This window comes from Myotis yumanensis, unplaced genomic scaffold (genome assembly GCF_028538775.1).
Source record: "Myotis yumanensis isolate MYYU_CA2020_CCGP unplaced genomic scaffold, mMyoYum1.0.hap1 SCAF_22, whole genome shotgun sequence".
Classification (NCBI taxonomy): domain Eukaryota; kingdom Metazoa; phylum Chordata; class Mammalia; order Chiroptera; family Vespertilionidae; genus Myotis; species Myotis yumanensis.
The window spans coordinates 11,888,920-11,907,138 of record NW_027223773.1 but is presented as its reverse complement, the minus strand read 5'-3'; positions in this window follow the sequence as shown (position 1 = coordinate 11,907,138).

The window sequence follows — 18,219 nt, the reverse complement described above, 5'->3', positions numbered from 1 at the left end:
TTAATGGTGATATACCCAAAGTAGTTGGCTACTGACCTCATAAAGCAGTGGTTCTCAACCTTCCTAATGCCGCGATCCTTTAATACAGTTCCTCATGTGGTGGGGACCCCCAACCATAAAATTATTTTCGTTGCTACTTCATAACTGTAATTTTGCTACTGTTATGAATCATAATGTAAATATCTGATATGCAGGATGTATTTTCATTGTTACAAATTGAACATAATGAAAGCATAGTGATTAATCACAAAACCAATATGTAATTATATATGTGTTTTCCGATGGTCTTAGGTGACCCCTGTGAAAGGGTCGTTCGACCCCCAAAGGGGTCGCGACCCACAGGTTGAGAACCACAGGTTTAGGACCTAAAGCATCCTCTTTCTGATGTTACATCAAACTTTGGGTTCTGTCCTGGGTTCCCCAAGCAGCTCTTCTGTCCTCTATCTACAATGTGCCTTCTCCTTTCTCCATCCCTCCTCCTTTCTGGAGCTAATCTGTGGGAGTCTCTGATGTAGGGGCAGTCCTGTGGGACTGGAGCCCTTTCACTGGTGGGATTGGACACCAGCTTTAGGTCAAAAGTATCAGAATCACATTTGTTTGTTGGTGTCAAAGAATTAGAGAATTGGTTGTTGGTGAGGAAAAAAAAATCAGACCTTGTTGTACTGATATTTCTCTGTTCCCTTATGTTTAAATTTCAACCTGTAGTTATTGAATAAATGGGCTTTATTTGACTAGTAATCTAACAAATTTGTTGGGTAAACGTATGTGTGTGTGTTGGGAGAAAAGTGTTGTGTTCATAATCTAAGACATACCGAGTCTTGCTCCTCTGGAAGAATGCAAGATGGTTTCATAAGCTTGGAAATTAGTAGTGAGGGGAGGCAGAGTTTGCTACCCCAAAATATGCTTTTTGCGGGTATAGATGGTTTCAAGCTGGTTATTTTTTAAGAAACGAAAGGCTCAGAAAGAACCTTTCAGTCTCCCCCTCTACCTGAAAGGGAATCTGATAGACAAACTTGCTTAAAGGAAGGGAGCTATCCTCTTGGCATAATAGGATCTAAGTGTGGCAGGCAGGGAGGATCCCGGCAGAGTCTGTGTGATAGACTCTGCTCTGTGTCCCATTGTTTCTGGGTGGCCCAGTGAGAGTTTATTTAGTATACTAGAGGCCCAGTGCATGAATTCATGCACCATAGGTAGGTGAGAAAGAGCACACATCCTATATAATAAAAGCCTAATATGCTAAGTGTCCGGTCATCCGTTCAACCAATCAAAGCGTTAATATGCTAATGATAGTCGGCCGGTTAGCTCAGTTGGTTAGAGCGTGGTGCTAATATGCTAATGATAATGGGGTCCCTTAGCCTGGCCTGCAGGATCAGGCCAAAACTGGATCTCCGACATCCCCTGAGGGGTCCCAGATTCCGAGAGGGCACAGGACAGGCTAAGGGACCCCACCAGTGCACGATTGGGGCCAGGGAGGGATGCGGAAGGTTGGCCAGCCAGGGAGGGGCTGCAGGAGGGCTCCAGGGCATGTCTGGCCGGTCTTGCTCAGTCCTGATCAACTGGACCCCAGCAGCAAGCTAACCTACCAGTCAGCCCCTCTGCCCCCCGGTGGTCAGTGCACATTATAGTGACTGGTCGGCCGGTCAACTGTCTGCCCACTGGTGGCCAGTGCATGTCATAGCGACTGGTCAACCGGTCTACTGTCTGCCCACTGGTGGCCAGTGCACATCATAGCGAGAAGTTGAGCAGCCTTAGCATATCATTAGCATATTATGCTTTGATTGGTTGAACGGACGACCGGACACTTAGCATATTAGGCTTTTCTTATATAGGATGTGTGCTCTTTCTCCTCTACCTATGAATTGCCTACTTTCCCTTCAAAATCCCAAACCCCTGCCTCCCTCTCCTTACTCCAGAATGGCATGTAACCCTCAACTGCCCAAAGCCTCCTAAGCTCTCATATTCTTAGGGAACCCCCCATATGAATACATGTAATTAAATTTGGTTTCCTTCTATTAATATATCTTATGTGACTTTGACTATTTGGCCAGCCAGAAAAACTTAGAAGGGTAGAAAGACAATTATTTTCCTCTCCTACAATTTTAGTGAGCCAACTAGGAGGAGGAAGTATAATTTTTCCCAAAATGCATATTTTGAGGTGGCAAATTGCTTCCCCTGAGTAGCTATTGAATCTGAATTTGGACTGCACTTGACTGCTACATGCTGCTATTTCTTCAGTAGCTAATGGGGTAACAAGTGCCTGGGGAGTGATTAAGAAAGAATTAACCTATTAAAGTTAAAAATTTTAATAATGCCACCAGGCACTTGCGTGCTATTTCGTAATGTAGAGAGAGCTTTCGTGTACACCAATTTTACTGTCACGACTCTGTGAATTAAGCCCATATTAGAGTGGGGAAATGAGAGTTTAGGTCATAAAGCTCACAAACTGCAGATCCAGCATTCAAACCCGTTTCTTTTCACGTCAGCTCCAATGTTTTCTTCCAGTGGGTGACAGTAAACGCCAAATTTCCATGAATCAGAGTAGCCCGCATAGACCAAAAAAGGGACGTCATCTGTGCGTAAGCGTTGGAGGCACGTTCCAGAGCATGAGTGGGTGGTGTTGTGTCAGGGAAGGACCTGATTCTAAGGCAAAATCAAGGACAGAATAGGGCCCAGGGGTCCACCCATGGGCATGAAGGAAGATTTTCCTGGGAATATTGTCAAAATATATCTATCCCAGTACTCCTCTTCCTCTTCCTAGGAGTCACTCTGCTGAAAACTTAGTCTCTACTTGGTTGGATGCCAGCATATAGAAAGGGCATGGACAGATACTTCTCTCTTTAATAGAAGAGAGAATGTTTTCAAGGGTTTTGACGATGCACATGCTTGAAGAACTAGAGAATGTGCACATGAAAGTTCCTTGGCCCCTTCCAGAGTCCATTCATGCATTGCTATGTCTTTGACCATGGATTTGCCCTCATCCAGAATTCTTCCTTTCACACTTGACCTCTCCTCTATATTCTCATACCATTAGTTGCTGTTTTATTTCTATTTTTTATGTTCTAGTAAATAAACAGCTACTATTCATTGAGGGCTTCCTGTAGTCCAGACACTGTTCTATGTTTATTCACATGTTGTCTCAATTTCTTTCTCCAAACTCTGTGGAGTAGCTGTGATCATTATCCATTTGACCAATGAGGAAACTGAGACTTGGTGAGCATTAGCAGATCGGACTCCCAGTTGTCTGTCTCCAAAACCTATCCTCTGACCGTGAAGCTCTACAGCCTCCAACTCCAGCCCTTTTTCAAAAAATATATATTTTTATGGATATCAGAGACGAAGGAGGAGAGAGAGAGAGAGAGAGAGAGGCCAGCAATGAGAGATCATCATTGATCAGCTGCCTCCTGCACGCTCCACGCTGAGGATCGAACCCGCAACCCAGGCATGTGCCCTGACCAGGAATCGAACCATGACCTCCTGGTTCATAGATTGACGCTCAACCACTGAGCACACCGGCCAGGCCAACTCCAGCCCATTTTGCTCCCACAAACCCACCCCCACCGATAACCTCTCCCCCTCGCTGTTTCCTTCCTTTCTCCGACTTTCTTCTTTTGGGAAAGGATTGCTTCTCTATGCTCAACAATCACCCAGTAGGTGTAGTTTTCAATCCTAAGGAGCTCACTGAGGTACCTCCAGTTCAATCTCCATCCCCCTCCCCTACTCTTTAATCCTATTCCTTTGGGATGACCCCCTCTCCAAGTTCAAAGCTGGCACACATTACCAACTCCTTCCATTTCCTCACCAGCGTAGATGACAAGTCCATTTGCTGGGCTTGAACCTGAGAAGGGCCCAGGACCCTGCACGGGTCAACCAGTGCTAGCCCGGTGGCTTCTTTCTCTGTAGGCAAATGATTACATTGGCCATAAGCATAGCAAGGGACGGGACACAGCTTCTCCAGCACCTGCCCATCCCCACGAGAAAAAGCATGACTGGCCGGTGTGTAACTAACCCAAGTCTCTCCCATAGGCCCAGCTTCTCTGTAGGAATCTCTTGCCTCGCTCTCTGCAGACATTTCCTGATGGGCCGGTTCCCTCCTCGGTCATCCCCATTCCTACACCACTGTGGACAGTGCAGGGCACATTGATTACAAATGTGGATAGTGCCCGGCCAGTGTTGCTAAATGATTAGCGATGACCTATGTGTTGTTAAGTCAGCGATTCTCAACCTGTGGGTCGCAACCCCTTTGGCGGTCAAACAACCCTTTCACAGGGGTCGCCTAAGACCATCCTGCATATCAGATATGTACATGACGATTCATAACAGTAGCAACATTACAGTTATGAAGTAGCAACGAAAATAATTTTATGGTTGGGTCACAGCATGAGGAACTGTATTTAAAGGGCCAGAAGGTTGAGAACCGCTGTGCTCAGTGGTTAGCGACGACCTATGAACCAGGAGGTCACGGTTCGATTTCCAGTCAGGGCACATGCCTGGGTTGCAGGCTTGATCCCCAGTGTGGGGCGTGCAGGAGGCAGCTGATCCATGATTCTCTCTCATCTCCCTCTTCTATCTCTCTCTCCCTCTTCCTTCCTCTCTGAAATCAATTTATATATGTAATTTGAAATCAATTTCTATAAAATGTAGATAGCAACCCTACTGTTTATGCTTTACATTGTGATGGCCCTGCAGATACCAGTTCAGTGACCAGCTTTACCCAGGAAAAGATGAACAAAGGGAATGACTTCTCAGTATTTTTGAGAAAACACACACGAGCAACAGTACCTTCTCTTTCACATCTGCTTTTTAGGGATCTCGCTGTTCTCTCCTTCAGAAATGATATCTATGGACTTTGGAGTTATAGTCTTGTGACATATGTGCTTATTTGCTTGTCTTTTTGCTCATTCATATGCAGGCATCTTCCTGATTCTGAGGTGGGGTGGGGGAGAGGTGTCAAAGCAGTTTCCTGTGTCCATACATTGATGCTTGGATGACATCAAGGCCAGAGGCCTCGGGAGGAAATGGTACCCTGGGACTCGGAGCAGCGGGCATGGCCGGGCTCAGCGCGTGGGCTCATTGAGCATTTGTGGTCACACCCCAGCCGCCGACGGCGTATGGCCGAGATCCCGCCTCGCACTGCCCCTCGTCACTGTGTTCCGCAGAATAATGTTTCCATTTGTCGGGGCTGCTTCTGCGGCATCGGCTGCTCTCGGTACATTAGGCACTCTCATCACACCGGCGCGGTTTCCCTTTCTCCCTTCCGTCCCAGGTCGCCTTCTGCACGTGGCCCAAGGCCGAGGCGTGGGCGCTGATGTGGGGATGGCTCCTGGAAGCAGCGGTTCCTGGCAGATGCTCACAGTCACACGCGAGTGTTCGGAGGGGCTGTCATGACGGTTCCCATTTGCTCGGAAGCGCCATTTAGTGAGACCTTGAGAGAAAAATATGAAAAGCACTTTATGTTTCAAGGTTCGCGAGAAATCTGAATATTTACCCCAAGGGAGAGACGAAAGCTATCTTGCAAAATGACACTGTCTCACATGCAAATGAGGCTAAATCCCCGGAGGAATGTATGGCACTGAACGCTGTGCATATAAAAATTAAAAGGCTCTTACCTTGAGTTAACAACCAAGACCCACCGTCCTCCACAACCTCTTCAGCATTTGAACTTGCCTCAAACAGCTGCCTTCGCAAGCAGCTGAGAATTCACATAAAAGAACTTTGGGCAAATGCTCCTCTGACACCTTCTATCTTCAAAGCATCAGGCACTCCTGGTTCCTAGTGATAAAGACTTCCTCCAGCACAGAAAACTCGGGGTACCATTTCCTCCCGATGCCTCTAGCCTTGATGTCATCCGAGCACCAATGTGTGGACACAGGAAACTGCTTTGACCCCCACCCCACCCCACCTCCCCACACACACACTCAGAATTAGGAAGATGCATGCATATGAATGAGCAAAAAGACAAGCAAATAAAGACGCATGTCACAAAGCTGTAACTCCAAAGTCCATAGATATCATTTTCATTTTTGAGGTAGAGGACAGCGAAATCCCTAAAAAGCAGATGTGAAAGAGAAGGTACTATTCCTCATGTGTTTGCTCAAAAATATTGAGAAGTCATTTCCTCTGCCATTAATAGCCTGGTGCGTACATTAATTTCTTTCCTGTCTTTTTCTTTTTCTTTTTGCCAGTGTGACTGGGAAGGATTCCTAGAAATGGGATTGCTGAGTTGAAGAGTAAATTTTTGCTAGATGTTGCCCAATTCCCATAAATAAAGCTAGTATGTGTTTAAACATTAAACGCAATAGCTCAGTGACTTAACATCAAGATGTTTTTCTTTTGTTGTCCAAGCTTCAGTTTCAAACCAGATTAGTAAGAGGTGGGCATGCTGAGCTGTGTAGTGACCCAGGGGCCAACTCGGGAACCCAGGCTGTTGGGGGCTGCAAGCTTTGTACGGCCACCATCTCAACACTCAACCTTCACCAGGTGGAAGAGTTCATCGCGAACTCGGCCAGGCTTCTGTGCTTTGTCCACAAAGTGACACAGATCGTGTCTACTCATAGTCCATTGGCCAGAACTTGTCACATGAACCTGTTGGATAGCAAAGGGTCAGAATTTAGAGGACCACCAATCATGGCCACTTGAGCAAGCAGTGGTCACTCCCAGCTGTTTGATCTTCAAGGTCATGTGACAAGATTTTGTTACACAGATGCTCATCAACGAGTTGCTTATAGTAGGAAAGGAGGATGGTAGGAAGGGGAAAGAGAGAAAGAGGCAGGGAGGGGGAAGGGAGGGAGGGAGGGAGAGAAGAAGGAAGGGAGGGAAAGAGGAAAGAAAAGAAACAATTGAGAGCACCAATAGGGGAGAGTTAGATATATTGTGCATGGTGTACACAAAGGAAATGCTGAGTGACATAATTCAGGGCATAAACTCTTGCAGATTTATATTCTGTTTCTCTCCCTCTCTAGATATGGGTCCTTGCATATATTACTTAAGCTAAATTTTGAGTTCTTCGGATATAAAATTAGGATAATAGCAACTTGTAGTTATTAGGAAGGTTAAATTTAATAAAAATATGGCTGGTTCTATAAATCACATTGTTATTATTTTTTCAGCTATTAAATTATGCATAAACATACTGAGTGATCTGAAAGTGCTCACATTATGGTTCTGGAAGAAAAAGAAGCCTCAAAACAAAATCTTTTTTAGTATAATATGTGTTTGTTATTTTACATCACAAATATATACATAGAAAAATCAGGAAGATACACCAAAACCTAGATGATGGTAGCCTCCAGTGTGTGTTTTTATTTTTATTTTTGTGGAATAAAATAGAATATGTCAAGAAAAGAAAGGGATTAGATGTAGATTTTATCACAACCTGAGCCAAATTGCATGTACATTATAAAACCCTTTTTCTCTTACAGTTTCGTGGTCTTATAGCTCATTGGGGAGACTGAAAATATGTCTTCAGTTGCACTTAGAAAAAATGTAATGTTTTCTGTTCCAAGGAACTAGCCTTGTGTGAATTCAAATATATGTATTAGCCATGCCCAGAGGCCTTTAGCAAGTCTTGTGGATTATTTTGTGTGGGGGGAAAGGATGTAACTATAAGAAAGAATTGCATCTATTTTTGTATTTTATATATTTATATATTGCAAAATGATCTTTATTTTTAATCAATATCTTAAAAGGTGATTTTTTAAAAAAAAAAAAAAAGTATACTTTTATTGATTTCAGAGAGGAAGGAGAGCGAGAGAGAGATAAGAAACATCAATGATGAGAGAGAATCATTGATCAGCTGCCTCCTGGACACCCCACTCTGGAGACCAAGCCCCCCAACTGGGCATGTGCCCCAACCTGGGAATAGAACCATGGCCTCCTGGTTCATAAGTCGATGCTCAACCACTGAGCCATGCTGGCCAGGCAAAAGGTGCTTTTTAAGGTATATGATTTGATGTTTTGATATACATATACATGGTGAAATAATCACCACAACCAAGCTAATTAACATATCCATCGCCTCACAGTTATTATTTTTGGGGTAAGAACAACTAAGGTCTACCCTCTTAGCAAATTTCAAGTCTATAATGACTGTATTGTTGACAACATTCACAGTGCTGTACATTAGACCTCCAGAACGTATTAGTCCTGCATAACTGAAACTTTGTGCCCCTTGACCAACATCTCCCCATTCCTCCCTCCCCGTAGCCCTTGGGCAGTACTCTTCTTTATCACGAATAAAAAAAGAAGAAGAAAGCTAGTAGCTGCATTAATTCCAGACAGAACAGACTTCAGACCACCTTTTCTGTTTTTATTGCAATGTCATTCTGGAACTGGGTTTCCCCTCTTCCTGTGAATTAGCTGGTGCTGACACCCCCCATCGCTCTGTGGCACCTGCCTTCAGAGAATTCCTGTCTCCAAGGGATCTAAAAAAAATTATATATATATATATATATATATATATATATATATATATATATATACAGTGGGGCCTTGACTGACGAGTTTAATTCGTTCCATGACGGAGCTCGTAACTCAAATTACTCATGTGTCAAATCAAAAGTGAACGAGTGAGACACGTGATGCTGGGCTGATGTTGTGGCGTTCACTGTGACGTTCGCTGCGCCAACTAGCGGTGGGGTATCTAAAGCTGGCTCGTAACCCGAATTTTAGCTCGCAACTCAAAGCAAAAAATCGGCCAAGAGACGGCTCATATCTCGAAAAACTCGTTAGTCTGGACACTCGTAAGTCAAGGCCCCACTGTGTGTATATATACATACACACACACACACTGAGTGGCCAGATTATTATGACCACCTGACGTCTGTAGGCAAATTAGCTATAATTTTGCACTGAAATTGCTAGAGGGCCAGATCATTATAAACGTCTGAATAGCACAACATACCTAAGTATCGTTGCTGATCAAGTTCATCCTATCATGTTGATGGCGTGTCCCAGTGGAGGTGGCTTCTTCCAACAAGACAACGTGCCATGCCACGGTGCTCGTATTGTGCAGAAGTGCTTTCAAGAACATGAGGGAGACTTTACCTTGCTTAGGTGGCCCCCACACTCACCAGATCTCAATCCAATTGAGCATTTGTGGGACGAAGTTAAAAGGGCCATCAGTCAGCTGGTTCCACAACCATCAAATCTCACAGAACTGGACAGTAGGCATGGTGTCAGATTCCTCGAATCACCTTTCAACATCTTGTGGAGTCAATGCCAAGAAGAATAGCTGCAGTATTGAAGGCAAAAGGTGGTCCAACGAAGTACTGATGGGGTGGTCATAATAATCTGGCCACTCAGTACATATATATATATATATATATATATATATATATATATATACTATTTCAGAGAGGGAGAGGGAGAAAGAGATAAAAACATCAATGATGAGAGAGAATCATTGATCGGCTGCCTCCTGCACGCCCCCTACTGGAGATCAAACCTGCAACCTGGACATGTGCCCTGACCGGGAATCAAACCGTGACCTCCTGGTTCATAGGTCGATGCTCAACCACTGAACCACACCGGCTGGGCCCTCAAAGGGATCTAAAAGAAACACATGTCTGCAGTGTACACAGCATTGTGTTTTAATCATCCTATGTTGGCCACGACTAATTAAGAAGTTACAACCCCGTGTTCATGCCATTAAATCTGATTTCAGGTTTAACTTTAAAATCTTTCCCTGTAGAATGGAGGGTTCTGAAACTGTCTACGTAAATTGAGATCTACTTCTCTCTTTACAAAAACATGCTCTAAATGTCCTATAGGCGATTTAATGTTTCCATCGAATGAATGTGCTCTAGCATTGATATGCTTCTACTAACGATAACTTGATTCCCAATAGCTAGAGCGTATGTCAGTCAATTATATACATTTTTCAGAATATGATTTGTTATATAAAATAAGGAATAATAAAACTGAAAGTCCCCTTTTTGAAAAGGGGGTAGTTATCCATAGAATTTTATAGATACCTTGATTTACCAACTCTAGCCTTTTTAGTAGCTCACTATCATCTTTTTTTGTGTATGTTTTCTTCACTGTCTTATAAGCACCTTGATGCATTTTTCTCCTTATGATCACCATTTTCTAAGAAACTCATACCTTTGGGCAATCAGAAAAATAATTCATTGATCATGAGAAAGTCAGGCCACGTTGAACAATTTCAAGATTGAAAGGAATCCCAAGAAAGATCATTTAGTTCTACCTTTCAAGTCTGAAATAACATCAGCTTGCATTTTTCATATTGTGGTATAACAAGTCTCCAGCACGATGAGAAACTAGCTATGTAATCTTAGGAAGGTTGTCTAATATCTCTGCATCTTAGTTATTCTAATCATTAAAATTGGAGAAGTTGTAAAAAAAAAACAAAAAACACCATTAGTAAAAAAAAAAAAAAAAAAGAAGAAGACCATTAGTAAAAAAAAAAAAAACCTTAGGATTCTTCCCAGTTCTGAACTTCTCTGGGTCTACATGCATTTGGGGTCCCGTTGATCTGCTCCGAAAGCCAAGTTTTTCAAGTTTGCATAGTGAAACGTGATCTGAACTGACACAGTCCGTTTATATTCTAATTATCCCACTTACAGTTAATCTTTATATGTTTCTCTGTGGACTCCTAATCCCCATGCCGCCCCTCAGGATTGTATAGCACATGGTATCTGTACCACATTACTTTCCTAACACAGAAGGAATTCTGAATTATAAAACATATCTGGCCACAGGCTTTAGATAGGGACAAAGGCTTGATTATCACTCTTCTAAATATGAGAAAACTGAGGCACAGAAAAATTAGTTAACTTAGCCAAGATCACATAGGTCCGTGTTCAGCAAACTGCGGCTCTCGAGCCACATGCGGCTCTTTGGTCCCTTGAGTGTGGCTCTTCCACAAAATACCACGTGCAGGCGCACATACAGTGCAATTGAAACTTCGTGGCCCGTGCACAGAAGTTGGTATTTTGTGAAAGAGCCACACTGAAGGGGCCAAAGAGCCGCATGTGGCTCGCGAGCCGCAGTTTGCCAACCACTGAATAGGTCATCAGACACTGGCAAAGTCGTATTCAAACTCAGGATGCCTGCTTTTCACTGCCGTGTCATTATTGTTAACGGCCAAAGGGCTACTACTAATACTACTGCCATGATGACAAAAACAATGATTTTTTTCCAATATATTCCCAGTGCTCAATATAAGCTCCACTCATTAAATCTATGTTTACTGAATAAGTACTTTGTGTACAGCTTTATGCTTGCTCCTGGAGAAACAGGCCAGTTCTCAAAGTGTACAGTCCCATAGTAGGTGAAGGGTAATACATAAGAAAAAATAATAATCAATTAACTACCAATTTTGCCCCAGCCAGTTTGATTTAGTGGTTAAAGTGTCAGCCCACACAGTGAAGGGTTATGGGTTCAATTCCGACCAAAGGCACATACCTCATTTGCAGGCTCAATCCGGCCCGGTCAGGGCATGAGCAGGAGGCAGCCAATGGATGTGTCTCTCTCACATCGATGTTTCTCTCTCTGTGTGTCTCCCCCTCCCTTCTACTCTCTCTAAAAATCAATGGGGAAAAAAAATCCTCTGGTGAAGATTAACAAATAATGATAATAATAATTACCAAGTTCGCTATGTATTATTAAGGAAGTTAGCAGAGTGACTAGTAAGTTGGACTTGGGTGAGCTGGTTTAGTCAGGTCAGATTTCAAATAACGCCAACAATGCACACACTCACCCAGGAGATTTCAAAAGGGACCTCTCCAAACTTGTATTTTGAAGCCAGCATCACCTTGATTCTAAAATCCTACAGGAACATTATCAGAATAACAGAGAATGTTCAGCAAAATTTTCTTCATGAATGAAATGGGGAAAACAGCAAACAGAATTTAGTAATATATAAGAAGTAACACATAAGAAGGATAAATCAACCCTGGCTGGTGTTGGCCCATGAACTGAGGGGTCTCGGGTTTGATTCCTGGTCAAGGGCACGTACCTGGGTTGCAGGCTCGATCCCTGGTGCTGGAGGCAACCAATCAATGCCTCTCTCTCCCTCTCTCTCTCTCTCTCTCTCTCTCTCTCTTTTCTCCCCCTCCCTTCTCCCCTCCCCCCCTTCCACTCTCTCTAAAATCAATGGAAAAAATATCCTAGGGTGAAGATTAAAAAAATAACACCAAAAAACAGGATAAATCATGAGCAAGTTGTATTTATCCCACCAATGAATACTTTTTTTGACATTAGTAAAATAATCAATGTAATTCTACGTATTTACAGACTAAAAGAGAACTATATAGTTATCTCATCAATGCAGGTTCTGGACACAGAAGCTCAGGTGAGCTGCCCTGGTTGGCTATACTTTGTGTGTCTTGCCCCACGTGTGGCCAGGAGGAGGTAGTGTTGCCCCCAAGACTGCACAGGGAGGGACAGGTGGAAAGCCAACCTGCCCAGACCCTATGTAACCAAAAATCCAATTATCAGTACCATCAACAGACACAAAATTTAAATTTTTAAAAATACCATTTTCAGTAACATCCAAAATACCATGTAGCAAGATAAACTTCACAAAAGCTGGACAAATTTCTATGTAGAAAACTGTATAGATTCTTAAGAAATTTTTAAATGATCTGAATAAATCAAGAGATATACCACCTTCCTGGATTGAAAACTCAGTGTTTTAAAGATGTTAACTCTCCACAAATTGATGTGTAAATTCAGTCTAATCCAGCTAATATCTCAAGTTTCTTTGCATGCCTTGATCAGCTAATCTGAAAGCATATAATAAAATACACAACCAAGAATAAGCCAAAACACAATTGAAGAATAATAATAGGAAAGCAATTGTTCCACATGATAGCAGTATTCATTAAAAAGTAGGCCAATCTATTATCGTTGTAGGAATAGACAAAATAATGGAAAAGAAGACTCAAATACAGAGTCACTCTTATATTAACATGATTTATGACAAATGAGGCATGGCAGAGGAGCTAGAGAGAAGGGTCCTCTTTTAATAAATGTGCTAGAATAATCACAGTCATAGAGAACTCTACTTCACTCCAAAAATCAATCCCAGACCCAGGTGTAAGAAGCAAAAAATTTTTGGAGAATACTATTAGGTAAAACCTTTAAAATCTCAGGATAAGGAGATACTTTTTAAGCAAAAGAAAAATTACTAAGCATAATGGAAAAAATTAATTGAATACATTTAAAAGACAATACTTCTGTTGATCAAAAGTAATCACTCAGGCCAGGCCAGTGGTGGCTCAGTTGGTTGAGCGTTGCCCCATGCATGATGGTTCGATTCCCGGTCAAGGCACATGCCCAGGTTGTGGGCTCGATCCCCAGTAGGGGGCATGCAGGAGGCAGCCGATCAATGATTCTCTCTCATCTCCCTCTCCCTTCCTCTCTGAAATCAATAAAAATGATTTTTTTTTAAAAAAGAAGGGGAAAGGGGTTGTTATTTCGGATAGGCAGTGGTGGAGAGAGGGTGTGCTTCTGTGGAGCAGACAGTGGTCCGTGTCTTGACCTTGGGGGGGGGGGGGCGGGGGCGGTACCCAGGTGTTTGTTTTTCATTAAACTGAATATTTAGTGTTCAGATCATGGCATTTGAGAGGTTGTGGTCAATAACAGTCCCTACCTCCCAGGATGAGGATACATAATACATGAAAAGCTCTTTGAAACCTGCTAGGAATAGAATAATCACTGATTGAAAATGAGCAAGTGGCGCTGGCAGAATAAAAGATGATTTCAAAGTGGAATCTGTTCAAAGAAATGGCAATCTTGGTATAAGGGAGTTAAAACGGTATTCCAGTTGGATAGGAAAATAATAGAGCGTACATTTTATATAATTTACGGCACTTTTCTTTCTTCTCAAGTGTGGACCTGGCCCAGTGCTGGGGGCTAGTTAAACCAAAGTGAATAAAACATAGCCCTTGCCTGTGAACCAAAGGCTAGCCAAGAAGAGAATTTGATTACTCATCCATTCATCTAACAAACATTTCTTCGGTCTCTGCTTTGTGCCAGGTACTAGAGATTTAAGCAACTTTTTCAAGGAATATACAGATAATCCTGAACAGACCTACATAAACAAGCACATCAGAATGCAATGCTGTACCGGGAATATGTGCACAGCGCGATGGGGGAAGGAAGTAGCTATGACCCACCCGCTGGGTAAACGGTTTGCAGAAGACTCCGAATGCACTCACTCTACTTCCATGCCACACCCGGACTAGTTCAAGAAACCGGACAGCTAAACACTACACTTTTCAGACTCCCTTGCAGCTAGGATTCTGCTTGTAAATCGGGCTCTCAATTACATGCACCCTTGAGATGTGCAGAACTGGAGGGGGCCGTCCTTCATGATTACTGGCCCTTCCTGCTATTATGTAACATCAGGGAAGTGGGAGGTTTCCCTGCAGCGGCTCCCAGCCTGCACACCCCTGGGTGTCAAGCAGTTGTGGAGGCAGCCTGGCTGGTGTGGCTCAGTGGTTGGGCATCAACCTATGAACCAGGAGGTCACTGGTTCAATTCCCGGTCAGGGCACATGCCCAGGTTGCAGGCTCCATCCCCAGTGGAGGGTGTGCAGGAGACAGCACATCAGTGATTCTCTCTCATCATTGATGTTTCTTTCTCTCTCTTTCCCTCTCCCTTCCTCTCCGAAATCAATATATATATATATGTAATTTTAAAAGGAGTTGTGGAGGCAGCCACAGTTCCAGGATCTGCCCTTGACCCCTGGATTAGAGTTGAGTGTCCACCTCCATCTGCCCAGTTGGTGAGGAGCAGCTGAGGCAGCGGCAGCTGCTTACTGCCAGCCCAGCTCCAGGGACGTCCTCCGAGATGGCATTCCCTCCCGTGGGACAGTCATGAATTGTTCTAGAATGTTCTGAAGGCCCAGTGGAACCAACTCCTTTCAAGAATTCATTGTTAGGGCCAACTTCCCTATGGATAATCTCTTTCTACTCCGAGTGACTTCTCTTTTCTGCACCGAGTCATGAATAGGACAAATGGGAGCCCACATATTCATTTGCTAAACTTCACTGGAATAAACCAGTGTGCACACTTTTCATCGTTGCCGCCACCAAAATGAAGCCTATTGTTCTCGCATCTGTTGTTGCTCAGGAAATACTGTGTGGGGCCAGCCTAAGGGTGCACGATCTAATGTGAAAGCAACATGTACAGACACACATTTCCCCAAGATTTTCCTTAGGAATGGAGAGTCTATGGAAACACACCCTTCTATGGCCAAGCACACTCTTTCATCCTTAGAAGTTGAATAGTGATATGCGCCCGAGGGGTCCAAAGGCTCATGCTATGGATTAACTTCCGGGAAACTCCTGGCATCAAAGGCAAGTTGGGTTAAACAAACAGGGAATATTGACACATTTTCATTCATACTTATTGTCAAGGATGAGAGAGATTAGCTACAGAAGTAAATAGGACACACACTACCACCACCACCACCAGTGCACTGGAAATTTCCCTGGAAGAAATTTGTTTCTTGAATTCCCAACAGCTGAGAATAAAGTGATTCACCCACCCATCGACTTAGAGAAAAATGGTTCCCCTGAGCCCACGAAGCCATGCAGGTAGGAGTTACTCCGAAACCTCCTAGTCAGGGAGAAACAGGGTCCTGTGTCTTGTGTTCTCCTCAGAACTTCCTTAGACATGGAGAGTCCATTAGGGTCTACTTTTTCTCCTCCTTCCTGTACCCCGTGGGCAGGACTCAGGAGAGAGAAATAGAGCACAGAGCGTGTACATAGTAGGCTCTCCAAGGCTGTTTCTTTCTTTAAATTTTTTAAAATATGTTTTTATTGATTTTTAGAGCAAGAGGAAGGTAGAAGGATGGAGAGATAGAAACATCAATGAGAAAGAGAAACATCGATCGACTGCCTCCTGCATGCCCCCTACCGAGGATGGAGCCCACAACCTGAGGGTGTAGCCCACAACCTTGATCTAGAATTAAACCGGTGACCTCCTGGTTCATGGGTTGACACTCAACCACTGAGCCACACCAGCCAGGCTCCAAGAATAACAGACCCATCCAGATTAATGTTTAACCAAATATCTGGGCACCCTGTGGCCCAGTCTAGTTGACACATCAACCATCACCCTATATGATTAACCATCACCCTACATGATTCCAACTACATGACATTCTTTAAAAAGCAAAACTATAGAGACTAAAAATATCAGTGGTTTCCGGGGAAGCAGGGGGATGAAGAGAAGGATGAACAGGTGGCACAGAGGGTGTTTAGGGCCGGGAAACGATGCTGTGTGATTCTATAATGCTGGACACGTGCCATTAGACATTTGTCAAAGCCTATAGAATGTCCAACACAAAGAGTAAACAGTGGTGTAAGCGGTGGGCTCGAGTTGATAATACTGGACCAATATTGGCTCATCAACAACAACTATATTGAACTCATGTAAGATGTAATAACAGGGCAGACAGAGGTGAGGAAGGAGGGGGATTATGAGAAAGCCCAGTACTTCTGTTCAAATCTTTTGTAAACCTAAAACTACTCTACAAATTCAAGTCTGTTCATTTGAAAACAAAATGCAGGCGAAATGAAACCACTTAAAATGAAAGAAATGCTGAAGTTTCTCAGGCTGAACAGACATGGCACCAAATAGAAACACATCTTTTGGAAGGAATAAAGAGTTCTGGAACGCATAAACATGTGGGTAAATGGAGAAGACTATATTTCCCTTCTTCATTTCTCTTCTAATCACCTCTATTAGTCAATATGATGGCACCCTGAGGCTTTCGAAAGTAAGTATGAGAGAAAGACACAGACTGATTTCTCAAAAATACTTAATAATTTATATTTTTGTAATTAAAAGAAATCTTTCAGCCCAATGAAATGGGATTTATGGGAATTCGCCGAGAGAACTCTCAGAGCGAGAAGATGGATTGTAAAAATAGAGGCTCTTGGTTTGAGTTTGGTTCATTCAGCCTGGCCCATCAGGCAGCCGGCAGCCGTGGGCGTGGGCCAGGAGCACCCTCAGCAGGAGAGAAGCCCTTGAAAGGACGGCAGTCAGCAAGCAGCCTCGCTGCAGTGCCCTTGGGATCCACAGCATCAGGGGACAGGAGAGCACACTGCCCCGGGCAGCTGCAGCCAGTGACAGCGGGAGGGGGAGATGGAGAGGCCCTGGCCTGGAGCTAGATAATGTCGGGTCTTGTTGGCCATAGAAAAACTTCAGATTTTATTGTGGATGAGATGCACAATAAAAGTTCTTTGTTGTTTTTTAAAATATATTTTTCTTGATTTCAGAGAGGAAGGGAGAGAGAGAGAGAGAGAAACATCAATGATGAGAGAGAATCATTGATTGGCCACCTCCCCCATGCCCCACACTGGGGATCGAGCCAGCAACCCGGGCATGTGCCCTGGCCGGGAATCGAACTGTGACTTCCTAGTTCGTAGGTTGATGCTCAACCACTTAGCCACGCCGGCCCGGGCTAGGGGAACGTTTTGAACAGAGGGGAGAGGTGATCTGGCTTACAGTTTAACAGGATCTCTTTGGCTGCTATGTTGAGCATGGAGTGTGGCCAGGCAAAGGGGTGCCCGCCCTCGCACCCACTCCCAACCAGGGCCTCTGTACTGGCAATTTCTTTTGCTGGATGCTTCTCCTCCAGACATAAGCATCTCTAATTCCCCCACCACCACCTTTTTTTGAGGAATTGATTGCAAAATCATTCAGGTTTAAAATGAAGGTCCACTCTACCCTTCTTTGATTTGTTTTTACTTGGGAGGGAGCACTTGGAGTGTTTCCTCACATTCTGTAAGCCCAGCAATGGATTTCAAAGTCCCCTACACCCAAACACACATGCACACCCAGCTGTTCTTGGGTGATGGGTTCTGCCTCAGAATGGGCTGCATTCCTATAGGGTGTCCCAAAACTCACGCAACAAGTAATTTTGATAGAAAACACAGGTTTATAATTGAAAATTGTAAATGTTTTATTGATTCATAAAGTATATAGTATAGGGTTATGTAAGGAATAGCACATCGGGTAAATGGCCTTCACGGCTTTGCTGGCACATACGCAAAACCGTGGTCTTCATTGGTCTTCATTGTCCCTGCTCCTGGGCCATCATTGGTACTTGGTAATGCTTATCAAATTGAAGGGATTGAAATCAAAGGGCAACAGATATTAGAATCTGATTCAATAAACCAAGTAAAATTAGGCTTTTATTTTTTTGTTGTAGTTGTTGTTAATGCTCACGCAAAATTCAAA